Here is a 14,741-nt window from a genome sequence, read left to right on the forward strand (position 1 = left end):
TTGAAAGAGCTGTCCTTAAATATCCAAGTACCTCATTCATGTGTAAGCCAATGAAACCTGACACTCCCATAGGGTTGGTTGGTACCCCTCCACCCTTTAGCCCCCCAACCCCCTCCCCCACACTCACACACACTTGTTTCGAAGCAAATTATGGGCACATCCATTTGCTAAACATTGTCCCCAGGATAGCATTGTCATGGGTGCTCCTGTCTGCTATATGCCAAAAATGACATGTAATAGTCCAGTAGCAGGCTTGTAATTGATGCTCTCCATATACCATGGTGACCATTGCTACCAGCATTTTGTCATGGTTGCAATCTTCCCATATGTAATGGTTGTATGCCTAAAACTACGTACAATGTATTTTGTCAATGGTGCCCCATATACAAAGAACTACTTTTAGTGTGTCGGTTCCAATTTTTTTTCCATGGATAAGGCTCATAAGGCACAAAATATCTCCAGTATTTCAGTGTCAATGTTTTGCCACGGGTGTCCCAAATGACAAGTTTTATATGTACCAAGCATAACTTCTACTGTTCCAGTGTTTTTTCCTGTGCTGTTATGCTATGAATTACCTCTGATATACCAGCACTAGGATTCAGCAGTCTTTGTCTCTAAACCCCCAAATTGCCTTTATTAGGCCAGGAACAACTGTAAACCTAATACATTCTCTCACTCGTGCATGCTTACATTTCCGCACTCATGGACATTGTCTTACTTCACTCATGGTTATCCAGTATTATGGGTGTCTTTCATAGATTCACATGCCTGAATCATTCCCCGTCGTCGGAATGGCAGTCCCCGGTATATAAATAAAGTAATGTCCTATAGACATATAGAGAAATAGGCCTATAGGCCTCACATTAGTAACATATCCGTGTCCTTTTGTAAAAAGGACCAAACTCTAGAAAAGAGCAAATCAACTGCCACCTCCCTCTAGAACCCTCCTGGAAGGAGCCTCAGTCCCTCAGATTTTCTACCGCATGTTGTGCTAAGGGAGTCTCCTCTGAGCTCTGCTCAGGTTTGTTTCTTAACAACTGGTTTCCAGTGTTTTGGGATATTTTTCTCCTGTTTCTTCAGTGACTACTTGAGAGTATGGCTGACACACCAAAAAAGGGTCTTTTTAGATCTTGTGGAAAGAAAAGGCTAAATATTGATGACCAGCATAAAGACTGCCTGTATCCAGACCATTCTGCTAAGGACTGCAAGGTATGTCATACCTTTTCCACTAAAACCCCCAAGGACTGTGAAGGACGCCTCTTAATTTGGCTCCAGAGGCTGAAGGACAGAGACCACCTGGATTCCTCTGAGGAGAGTGAAGTGTTCGAGGCATATGAGCTGCAGATCCTACACTTAGCAATAGATCGCCACCTGGTGTTGGGCTCGGATGATTGCAGGTTGTTGTCTTCTTGGAAGAAGTCTTTGTAGTCATCAGATAGGTGACTCCTCCCTTGGACAATACTGCGCATGGTCATCGACTCCATCCTCAGATAGTTTTTTTCCCCCACTAGGTTTCGGATTAAAGTTTTCCGCTCCGGCTAGAAGAGACATTTTCTGCATTTTCGAAGCAAGAAACTTTAGATAAACTTATTTCGACATTGAATAGACTTTTCGACATCACCAGCTACATTCCGGTGCGTCGATGTGGGCCGTTGGGCCTATCTGTGCCGTACGGCCTACGCCTCATGGACAGAACTCCATTGCAGACTCTCTCCTGAGGCGGAAGCCGGGAGATTTTAGCTCACTAGCACTTTGTTTTTTAAAACTGTAATTTCTTGTCACCTGATTCTGAAGCACTCGCTTCGCTGCTCGCACCCGACCGGCCAGCAGATCCATTGCTGTTGCGGAGAGGGTTGCCACAGCAACGCCGCCCTCGGCCACAGGACACGCCCATCGGAGCTGAGCACGCCCACAAGCCAGCCTTTAAATTGAATCGCGCTGCTTACTAGGGCTGTTGTTGCAGACTCTCTCCTGAGGCGGAAGCCGGGAGATTTTAGCTCACTAGCACTTTGTTTTTTAAAACTGTAATTTCTTGTCACCTGATTCTGAAGCACTCGCTTCGCTGCTCGCACCCGACCGCCCAGCAGATCCATTGCTGTTGCGGAGAGGGTTGCCACAGCAACGCCGCCCTCGGCCACAGGACACGCCCATCGGAGCTGAGCACGCCCACAAGCCAGCCTTTAAATTGAATCGCGCTGCTTACTAGCGCTGTTGTTGCAGACTCTCTCCTGAGGCGGAAGCCGGGAGATTTTAGCTCTCTAGCACTTTGTTTTTTAAAACTGTAATTTCTTGTCACCTGATTCTGAAGCACTCGCTTCGCTGCTCGCACCCGACCGCCCAGCAGATCCATTGCTGTTGCGGAGAGGGTTGCCACAGCAACGCCGCCCTCGGCCACAGGACACGCCCATCGGAGCTGAGCACGCCCTCTGCTATCCAATCCAATACTATTTACATGCACAGGAACCGGAAGCGCAGCGGACGAGCGCAGCGGGTGCGGCGATTGCGCGCCGAAGGCGCGCATAAGGCAAGCTCGTCTGCGCTCGTCCGCGCCGAGGCCGGGCCTAGGGCCACCCCCCCTGCTCCTCCTGGTCCCCGGCCCATCACCAACTCCTCACCTCTATCCTACTCCTCCGCAGAACTCCTCAGTTATAAATCAAACGCTGAGAAAGCCCATCCCTTACCCCTCCTTAACTATAACAACTCATGCATTGGACCGCTTAAATGTCCCACATGTACTAGGACGCTGCCTACACACCCTACAACCCCCCCACTTACAGTGTCTGCAGCTCTAATAAATGTACGTTCCTTACCTAAGCACAAGTTTGAAATCGCCGAGTTCATTGATTCGCATGATTTGGATATATTATTTATTACCGAGACATGGGGAGACGAATCCTCTGGTCCTGACTTCAGAGACGCTATGCCTAACAACTACTGTGTAAGCAAGCTAGATAGACCATTAAGAAAAGGCGGAGGAATAGCAATTATACACAAAGATCACCTTAAACTAACAACATCAGAGACAACTCTCTCTGAGTGCGAGGCTCTCCTCTTTGCTATATGCATCTCCAGTAAAACTACCTTTAAAGGTTTGCTAATTTACCGCCCCCCAGGATCCAGATCGAAATTCCTCTCAATCTTAGACAAAATCATCGAGATGTCAATTGGATCCCAACACTTTACCGTTTTGGGTGACTTCAATTTTCATCTTGAATCTCTTGAAGACCCTGACACAGGAACAATACTAGGGGCCAGATGTAGGTAAATGAGATTTACCGATTTTTAATTACCGAATTTTACCGATTCGGTAATTAAAAATCGGTAAATCTGAGGGGTGGATATGTAGGAACATCCAGATGTTCCTTTTACCGAATCGGTAAATATCTGTATTTACCGATTCGGTAAATACCGACCGGTAATGCCCCATTCATTCCTATGGGCTTTGAAGCCCATAGGAATGAATGGGGCATTACCGGTCGGTATTTACCGAATCGGTAAATACCGATTCTGACAAGGGTGCAGGGGGTGTCACTTTGACACCCTCTAGCACCCCCAAAAAAGGTTCGGGGGCCATGTGGCAGGCATACCTGCCCTAAGGGCAGGTCTGCCTGTCATATGGCACAGGTGTGCATGCACACATGTGCATGCACACCAGAATCGTTATTTTACCATCAAATAGTATTTGATGGTAAAATACCGATTCTGTAATGCTTGTGGGACTCAGAAGAGTCCCACCTACATATCAATTTTACCGAATCGGAAAAAATACCGATTCAGTATTTTACAGAATCGGTAAATTTACCGATCGGTAAATTTACCGATTCTGTAAAATACAGGGCCCTACATCTCAAATTGCATTTACCGGTCGGTAACGGCCGAATTCGGCCGTTACCGACCGGTAAATGCCTACCTACATCTGGCCCTTGGTGACTTAGAGGCAGTAGGCCTTCTGCAAATTGTTTAACCACCCACCCATTCAGCAGGTCATACTCTAGACGGCCTCTTTACCAACAACATGGACATCGCGATCACTAAGGTTATCCCTCTAATTTGGACAGACCATTCTGCAGTATGCTTTTCAGTTCCCATTAATTCCGGTCCACCCTCCCAGACAAATTCTGGGTCAACGAAGTTCAGAGACTGGAAGAACATTAATCTTAACCAGCTCACTCAGATCATACATGACAGCCCTCCGCTAAACAATCAGGACCCCATAGCAGCTTCAGCTACTTACCTGGAGAATCTGAACGAAGCTTGTAACAAGCTAGCACCCACAAAAACCTCGCACAGGAACAGAAAGCTTCCATCTGCCCCCTGGTTCTCTGAATCACTCCGATTACAGCGTCAATATTGCAGAAACTTAGAAAGGCAGTGGCGCCGACACTATAATAATCCTGACAAGATCAACTATAAAAACGCCCTCTCTAATTACAAAAAACTCATAACATCCGAGAAAACCACCTATTACACCAATCAAATTAATCAGGCCAAAAACTCATCAGGAAAACTGTTCCAGGTGGTAACATACCTGTCCAATCCGCTGCCACCTTGTTCAGAGGGATCCCAGGCCCTTTCAGACGCACTGGCCAAATTTTTCGAAGATAAGGTCAGAGCCATCTTCTCTACTTTCTCGCCTGACCCTTCCTTATCCTATACTGAGCAATCCATCGCCAATAATACTCCACAATTTGCAGCCTTCGAAAATACCACGAAAGAAACTGTCCAACCCCTGATTGCCCGAACCAGATCCGGATCACCGCTTGACCCATGCCCTCCAGCCGTTCTCAACCTCATCTCAGAAGCCGTTGCTCCGTCACTAACCACTATCTGCAACGCAATATTCACATCCGGCACCTACCCTCCGGTATGGAAGGAAGCCATTATTAAACCTTTACTCAAAAAACCCAGTCTCGACCCTTCCGGCCAGCTACAGGCCTATTGCATGCCTCCCATTTCCGGCCAAGATCTTTGAAAAAATCATGAACCAGCAATTGTCAACATACATCCACAACAACAACTTATTGGATGATACCCAGTTCGGGTTCCTTCAGGGACACGGCACGGAGACTGCGCTCCTAAAAGCTGCGGACGAGATACGATCCATAATGGACAATGGAGGAGCCGCAATCCTTGTACTTTTGGATCTGTCCGCAGCCTTCGACACGGTCGATCATACCACACTGATCGACCGTGTCGCGGCTATAGGAATAAGAGACAAGGCTAAGGAGCTTCTCGCCTCATTTTTGTCCAACCGCCCACAAACGGTGAAGTTGGGACAATACACCTCCCAGACCTTCTCCTTGCCTTGCGGTGTACCACAGGGATCCTCACTAAGCCTGACACTGTTTAATATATATGTGTCGGACTTAGCGAGGATCATCAAATCCCACGGAATCTCTCTCACCACATACGCAGACGACACACAACTGGTGTTGTCCGTATACCACGATGGCCAAGCAGTAGCTGCAAACTTCCAATCTGGTATGAAGGCAATAAGCTCCTGGATGTCATCAAACTGCCTCAAGCTAAATTCTGATAAAACAGAAGTGATGACATTCGGGAGACTACAACCAATCTGGTCTCCACAATGGTGGCCCCAACAAATGGGACAACCTCCAGAACCAGTAGTCAAGGTACGAAATTTGGGGGTTATCTTTGATAAGAAATTGTCCTTCCAGCAGCATGCCAATTCGGTGGTTTCATCCTCCTTCCACACCTTAAAAAAGATCAAAAAACTCATCCCTTATTTACCATCTTCTGCAGGCAAAACTTTAGTCAGCACATTAGTCTTTTCCAAAACTGACTATTGTAATGCCTTGCTTCTAAATGCACAACAAAAGGTCCTCAACAAACTACAGACTGTACAGAATGCAGCAGCCAGGACCCTGCTACCCATTCCCAAATTTGCATCTGTCTCCCCCTACATCCAACAGCTACATTGGCTGCCAGTGAGGAGCCGCATCAAATTTAAAGCCTTGTGCATAGCTTACAAAGCGATCCACAATCATGGCCCCCTATTCCTAAAACAAGCCTTCCGCCCGCTCGAACAGCAAAGAACATTGCGTTCATCCTCGGCCCACCTGCTAACAGTCCCCCGCACAAGAAGGGCTAACTGGGGAGACAAACGCTTCACCGTTGCCACAGCTAGATTGTGGAACACACTCCCTCTCCACATCAAATGTGCACCAACTCTGCTCAATTTCAGAAAAAAACTGAAAACTTGGTTGTTTCAAGCCTAAACTTCCCCTTCTCCGACAGAGATTCCTGCAACAATAGCGCCGAGACACCCTCGGGTATTTGCGCGCTCTAAAAATCGATATAATAAATAAATAAAATAAATAAAAATTCAAGAGATGCCCGGTATGTCGAGCAAAGTTCCCTCATAGCGACCATCACGAGGTCTGCAACCTCTGTCTCTCGCCAGAACACGACGAGTCGACCTGCGCAGCCTGTGCCTCCTTCCGATCGAAGAAAACTATTCGGGATCGGAGGGCCCGTCCACACAAAATGAGGAGATCAGCGCCAGCACCGGAGGCCATCTTTGGGGAGGAGATCGTCGAAGAAGACGTCTCCGAGGACGAGGCTCCACTCGTCGCCGAGGAAGACCCGCCTGATCTCCAGATCATATCGGGGGCAGAGGACTCGGACGATTCGATTCCATCTCGACAACCTGTGAGTACCACTGCCCTGCACAACATACACTACCCAAGACAAAGGCAGCGGTCGACACTCCGCCCATGGGGCCCAGTCGAGACCGAAATTTACCCTCCGACTCCCTTCACCTTCTTCCTCTCCTAATCCTTACATTGAACCTATGACTTCTCCAGTTCAATCTCCTGCATCATCACACCACACTGACGAAGAGTATGATTTAGGTGGGGGGCAATGATGTAACATACCCTTTAGATGAGGATGTCAACCCCCAATATCCCAAGGAGGACGAGGCATATGGTTTTACACCAGACATCCCTGAGACTCAGTCCTACCCAACAAAACCTTCCCCTACAGAAGATAGTATTGGGTTTAATCATCTATTAAACAGAGCTACCATTTACCATGGAGTGTCAATGCACTCTGATGCCATTGAGGAGGATTTTTTACTAGACACATTTGAGCAGTCACAAAGGTCTACTCAAAAATTACCTATGATCAAAGGAGTTATTAAACATGCTCCAGACATTTTTAAAGATCCAGTAAGATGTAGGGTGCTAAATCCCAGAGTAGAAAAAAAGTATAGACCAGCACCAGCTGATCCGGTCTATATTAAGGGACATCTGCAACTAGACTCTTTGGTAGTGTCAAATGCACATAAAAGAGCCAACTCCCAAACTTCTGGTGACACGCCCCTGCCTGACAAAGAATCAAAAATTATTGATGCGTCGGGGAAAAAGGATTGCTGCACAAGCAAAAAACATATGGCGCATAGCAAACACACAAGCCTTACTCTCACGCTACGATAGGGCTCACTACGACGAACTAGAAAAATTCATGGAACATCTCCCAGATCAATACAAAGATCAGGCAGCAGAGCTCTTACAAGAGGGCAAACTAATATCTAATGCCTCAATTAGATGTAGCTGACACAGCATCCAGAGCAGTCAATACTAGTGTGATTCTCCGACGTCACGGTTACGCATTTCAGGTTTTAAACCAGAGGTACAAACTACCATCTTGAACCAGCCCTTCAATCAAAACCAGTTGTTCGGGCCGGAGGTAGACAACACAGTAGAAAAGATGAAAAAAGACACGGACACAGCTAAGTCTATGGGTGCATTACAATCCACCCAGAATAAAAGTTATTTTCGCCGCTCCTTCTATAGAGGAGGCTCAAAGCAAACCGGCACAGAGTCCACATCATCTTTTAAGACAAACACACAAACCTCCTCTAGCAAAGACTACTTTAGAGGAGGATACAGAGGCAACAACAAGGGAAGAGGCAGAGGTAATAACAACAACCGCTCCTCTTCCACTCCCAAATACAATGACTTCCCTCTGACTCCCCTACAGCATTCGACTTCTGTGGGGGGCAGATTATCACAGTTCCTACCTGTCTGGAATTCCATCACAACAGACAGATGGGTAAGACAAATTATCCAACATGGTTACTGCCTAGAACTCGCAGCAACCCCCCCCAAACATACCACCCAGGCAGCGTCCAATGTCCACAGACCATATAACTCTGCTTCAAAAGGAAGTTCTAGCACTTCTACAAAAAGATGCTATTCAAGTAGTTCCTTTAGAGGAACAAAGAACAGGAGTTTACTCCCTGTACTTCCTAATTCCCAAAAAGGACGGGACATTAAGACCAATTCTCGACCTCAGGCCCCTCAACGACTACATACAATCGGATAATTTTCCTCCACCTCTTCGTCAAGAGCCTAACCTACTCGCCTTCCGGAAAAAGTTAAAAACCTTCCTGTTCCCAAAAAGCTAGATAATACAGACCTGCTTTTTTAATCCATCTCCTTCTGGTTAGTCCTAAGCGCTGGGATGCTCCCGAGTGGCCATGGGCTATAGAAGAGCCTTTTAATAATAATAATAATGATCACTTTACAACAAGTACTCCCATTACTACAACAGGGAGATTTTCTGTCCACACTAGACATAAAGTACGCCTACTTTCACATTCCTATACATCCTGCGCACAGGAAGTATCTAAGGTTTCATACAAGGACAACACTATCAGTTCAAATTCCTTCCATTCGGGGTCACAACAGCACCACGAGTGTTTACAAAGTGCTTAGCAGTAGTAGCAGCACATCTCGGAACAAATACATGTCTTCCCTTACCTCGACGACTGGCTCATAAAAGCAAGATTGTTCAACCAGTGTGTACAACACACAAAACCAACAATTCAATCATTGCACGACTTAGGGTTTACGATAAACTGCACCAAGTCGCACCTAGAGCCTTCGCACGCTCATCAATATCTAGGAGCTACCATAGACACATCTACAGCTCTAGCGTATCCCAGTCAAGCCAGGATTCAAAGTATTCAGAACTTAGTCTCCCTTTTTCAATGCCAGCACTCTCTCCAAACCAGAGTGTTCATGAAACTAATAGGCATGATGGCGTCTTGCATCATTATAGTTCCTCACGCAAGACTGCAAATGCGCCCACTACAAGAATGTCTAGCACAACAGTGGAATCAGGCTCAAGGTCAGCTCACAGACCTGGTGTTGGTAGACCGCCGTACATATCGCTCTCTGCAATGGTAGAACACCAAAAACTTGACAAAGGGACGGCCGTTCCTAGACCCTGTTCCACAGATAGTGCTCACGACAGATGCATCCCTCACAGGATGGGGAGCCCATCTCTTGCATTATACCACACAAGGTCAGTGGAACAATCAACAGAAACAGTTCCACATCAACCATTTGGAGTTGCTAGCAATTTTACTAGCACTCAAAACTTTTCAAGTACAAATACAAAACAAAGCTGTCCTAGTCCGGACGGACAATATGACAGCCATGTATTATATACAAAAAACGGGGGGGGGACACTCTGCAACTGTCCCAGCTTGCACAGAACATTTGGAGATGGGCCAATCCTCAAAACATACACCTGACAGTAGAACACCTTCCAGGAATTCACAATCAGATAGCAGACCTGTTGAGTCGTCAGTCACAACAGATTCACAAATGGGAGATACACCCACAAGTTCTACAACCATTCTTCCAAATGTGGGGGCATCCACAAATAGACCTGTTTGCCACCCATGAAAATGCAAAATGCCCAACCTTCGCCGCCAGGTTCCCACACCCACGGTCGGAGGGGAATGCAATATGGATGAACTGGTCAGGCAGAGTTGCGTACGCTATTCCGCCTCTCCCACTCATTCCACTAGTATTACGCAAGCTCAGACAATAGTCTCTCAAACTAATACTAGTGGCCCCCACATGGGCACGCCAGTTGAGGTTCACCACGCTACTAGATCTCTCACTGGTTCCACATCAGAAATTACGGCTCACGCCATCCCTGTTAACACAGAACCATGGTGAAATAAGGCACCCAGAACCAAGGCAACTGAATTTGGTGATTTTGCTCCTGAAGTCCTAGAGTTTGGTTACTTAAGCTTACCACCAGACTGTATGAATATCATTAAAGAAGCTAGAAGACCCACTACCAGAGCATGTTATGCTGCTAAGTGGAAAAGATTTGCAATATACTGTAACAACAATCACATTGATCCACTGGATGTTTCCATCCAAAATATCATTTGCTACCTTCTACATTTACAAAGGTCCAATTTGGCTTACTCTTCCATACGCCTGCATCTAGCAGCAATTGCAGCATATTTACAAAATAGACAACATCTATCTCTAATTAGAATACCTGCAATAAAAGCTTTTATGGAAGGATTAAAGAGAATAATCCCACCTAGGTTACCACCTGCTCCAGTATGGAACCTAAATGTGGTCCTTACAAGACTCATGGGACCCCTTTCGAGCCTTTACATAAGTGTGAACTGTAATTTCTAACATGGAAAACTGCCTTCCTTGTTGCCATCAACTCTCTCAGAAGAGTTAGTGAAATACAAGCATTCACAATAGAAGAACCATTTTTTCAAATACATCCTAACAAAGTGGTTCTTAGACCCAGTCCTAAATTCCTGCTAAAAGTGATTACTCCTTTTCACCTAAACCAATCAGTAGAGTTACCAGTGTTTTTTCAAAAAATGGACTCTGTTGCAGAAAGGGCTTTACACACCTTAGATGTTAGAAGAGCTCCACTATACTACACAGACAGGACTATATCCTTCAGAAAGACAAAACAACTATTTGTATCTTTCTCTCCCTCACACAAAGGCAATCCCATCTCTAAAGGAGGAATTGCCAGATGGATTGTAAAGTGTATTCAAATATGCTATCAAAAAGCTAAACGTGCACTAACCGTTCCTCCTAGAGCACACTCCACTCGCAAACTAGGAGCCTCTATGGCTTTCTTAGGAAACCTACCACTAGAGGACATATGCAAGGCAGCAACATGGTTTACAATACACACCTTCACTAAACACTATTGTGTTGATGTGCAAGCCAAGCAGCAAGCTTCAGTGGGCCAAGCTGTCCTTAAAACACTATTTCAGTATGCTGCAACGGATACAAGCGACCACCGCTAGGGGAGACACTGCTGCACAATCGTTGCTAAGTGTAGGATCTGCAACTCATATGCCTTGAACGGAAAATGCTACTTACCAGTATGCATCTATTCTTAGCATGTAGAGCTGCAGAGTCCTACACGCCCTCCCGCCTCCCCGGGACTTGTATCCATTCCAGTACTCATCTTACTTAGATGCACACGCATGGGCATCCTTTCTCTTTACTTCTACTAACTCCATCATTTCCCATCATTTCCCATCATGGAGAAAAACAATCTGAGGATGGAGTTGATGACCATGCACAGTATTGTCCAAGGGAGGAGTCCCCAATCTCGTGACTACAAAGACTTCTTCCAAGAAGACAACAACCTGCAATCATCCGAGCCCAACACCAGGTGGCGATCTATTACTAAGTGTAGGACTCTGCAGCTCTACATGCCAAGAACAGATGCATACTGGTAAGTAGCATTTTCCTTCTTCAGTCTCTTCAAAATTATCTCTGAAGAGACCAAGGGTGGCTTTTCCTAGCCCTACGGCTCCTCCTCAAAAGAAGACATCAAAAAAGTCTTCAGAGGTTCTGGCTAAGACAATTTCTGTGGAGGAAGTTCACACCTTCAAGAAGCCGGTTTCGTCGACGACATCTTCATCGTCGAAGAAAACCGTGTCTGCAGCTTCTTATGTTTCTACGTCTACAACGACAGTTTCTACATCAACGTCATTCTCATAGTCGATAACTACGACCCCATCGTCGACGGCAGGTAAAGCTTTGTCGTCGACGATAGCCAATCAGAAAACACAGTCGACGTCTAAGACCCCGTCGACACTGACCTCGCCGACGACCGCATCAACGACGACCTCAACGACGAAGCCAATATCGTCGACGTCAACTCCATCGACGAAAGCGGTGGAGCGTCGACAGTTGACATAGTCGGTGGAGTCATCGTCGACGGGGCCGCCGTCGATGGCAAAGATATTCCTGTCGTCGACGATGACTTCGTAGACTGTTTGTCGTCGACTAAGACCTCGTCGACGACAGGAATATCTTTGCTGTTGACGGCGGCCCCGTCGACGATTACTCCACCGACTATGGCAACTGTCGACGCTCCACCGTCGACTATCATCCCGTCGACTATGATGGATTCTGGCCTACAAGCAACATGCGTACGCCTTAAAATCACGAAAAGGGCGCTGACGCCGGCGTTAACCTCACCGAGCCAGGTCCAACCAATTCCTCCAGCATGTCTCCTCCAGGAGGAAGACTCAGACAAGGGTGACCTGTTCCAAATGGCGACAAGTCCTTCGGAGCTCAACGTGCAGTGTCAGAGTTCAGATGAGGAAGATCAGGAGGAGGTATATCATCAACCACCTACTCCTATGGTTTGTCTTCCAGCATCCTTAGTTACGGATTTGCGATACCTCATTCAGGATTATAAACAGAGGTTTCCAGAGTCTCCTTCGCCTGCCACAGTAACTCCGTCTCTAAGACCATGGCCTCCACCCTTAAGTATTCAACCAGAGAGAGTTGATGTACCACATCCTCCAACTTCTGATGAAGAAGGAAAAGAGGAAGACCAACAAGAAGAGGGTGAGCTGCAGGATATTCAATCTGTGCATGATGACTGGGATGACTACGTCATTCCCTCTCCCGCATCTCCAGTGCCCACGGATTCACCACCAGGCGACATTGGAGGGTTCCATAATGTGATTGAGAGGGCTGCTCAACGTTTTAAGATCGCGATGGTCTCTCAGGAACAAGACTGCTTCTTGTATGACTTCAAAGAACCTCTCAAAAAAGCAGTTATATCAATACCTATGATCGATTATCTATGGACCCAGGGGTTAAGATCATGCAAAACCCCGCCTCTGTATCTCCAGTGATTCCTCCGTTGGACAAGAAGTATAGAGCGCCTGATACAGCACCGGCCTGTTTGACGAGACATCCCAAACCGGATTCAGTGGTAACACAGGCGGCCAAGAAAAACTCCAGGAATCCTTCAGCCCCTTTATCGGCTCCTCCTGATACGGAAGGAAGAAGATTGAGGAAAACCTTTTACCAATGTTATCCAATGTCTGCGATGACAGTGAAGGCTGCAAATGCCTTAGCGCTCTTGGGGCGCTATAATAGGCAATTATGAGCAGATATAGCCCCATATCTGTCAGAGTTACCTGATACATTCAAGGAGGAGGTGAAGAAGATTCTGCAAGAGGGTGAAACATCGGCGTCCGAAATTATAGACTGTGCGATGGATATCGCTACGACAAGGTTCCGCCAGTTGCCGGGTGCAGCAGCTTTGCGACACCAGGGGTGGCTGAAAGCAACTTCATTCCGCCCTGAGGTGCAAACGAAGATATTGGACATGCCTTATGATGGCCAGTTACTATTCGGCTCAAAAATTGATGAAGCACTACATAATATTAACAAGCATTTAATTAATTAATTAATTAATTGCAAGTTTATATAGCGCTAGGATCGACTCCCGGAGGAGTATCTCCGCGCTTCGACCGCTGCGAAACCCTTCCTGGCTTCCCTGAGAGATGGTCCCTTAATGGGTATCTCCAGGGTGAGACCAGGCATCCCCGGCGGTCTGGTGGGGCCGTTAGTGCAGATGAGGCAAGCTTATACCCAGAGTTGCCGAGTGTGATCGCTGATCAGAGTGGGCACCGAGGCGAGAGAATTATCGAGTCCGCTGACCCTGGTCCAGAAACCTGCCGCGTCGGGAATCGAACCCTGGTCCCGGGCCGTCCTCTGCTCTCGGGTCTGCCGCCTCTAACCAGTGAGCCACACTACTTACAATGCAATGGTCTCGGCATTCTTAAAGTTAGAGCTATTGTCATTGCTCATGACATTATTTTTATTTATGTTTGTTTTTAAAACATGAATAAATGGCATTGTCATTTACAATGCCAATAGCAGGGCAGGACAGCAAGCACAATGAACGAGGGGGCAGGACAGCAAGCACAAGCAACGAGGGGGGGCAGGAGAGCAAGCACAACCAGCAAGGGGGGGGCAGGAGAGCAAGCAAAACCAGCGAGGAGGGGCAGGAGAGCAAGCACAACCAGCGAGGGGGGGGCAGGAGAGCAAGCGCAACCAACGAGGGAGGGGCAGGACAGCAAGCACAACCAACAAGGGGGGCAGGACAGCAAGCACAAGCAACAAGGGGGGCCAGGGCAGCAAGACAAGCAATGAGGGGGCAGGACAGCAAGCACAAGCAACGAGGGGGGCAGGACAGCAAGCACGAGCAACGAGGGAGCAGGACAGCAAGCACAGCAATGAGGGGGCAGAACAGCAAGCACATGGGGGCAGGACAGCAAGCACAACCAACGAGGGGGGGGGGCAGGAAAGCAAGCACAACCAACGAGGGGGGGCAGGACAGCAAGCACAACCAACAAGGGGGGGGCAGGGGAGCAAGCACAACGAACGAGGGGGCAGGGGAGCAAGCACAGCGATGGGGCAGACGCACAACGAGGGGCCAGAGGCAAGAACACAGGCACAATCAGGGAAGAGAGGCAAGAAAAGCGAGCACTCACCGGAGGACTCTGCAGCTTCTCGACTTCTCGCGGCGGCAGTCAGGCAGAAATGGCTTGAAAGCGCCGCCATTTTCGCATTCGGGGGCGTGGTTTTCGTTCTCTCCTCTTCCCATTG

General features: G+C 47.4%; 1 protein-coding gene across 10 annotated transcripts in view; it reads left to right on the forward strand.

The window, feature by feature from the left end:
- LOC147673142 (SURP and G-patch domain-containing protein 2-like) overlaps positions 1-14,741 on the forward strand; it is a 183,621-nt gene that overhangs the window by 94,449 nt on the left and 74,431 nt on the right. The window lies entirely within an intron of this gene.

The sequence above is a fragment of the Lissotriton vulgaris genome, chromosome 12, assembly GCF_964263255.1.
Source record: "Lissotriton vulgaris chromosome 12, aLisVul1.2, whole genome shotgun sequence".
Classification (NCBI taxonomy): Eukaryota; Metazoa; Chordata; class Amphibia; order Caudata; family Salamandridae; genus Lissotriton; species Lissotriton vulgaris.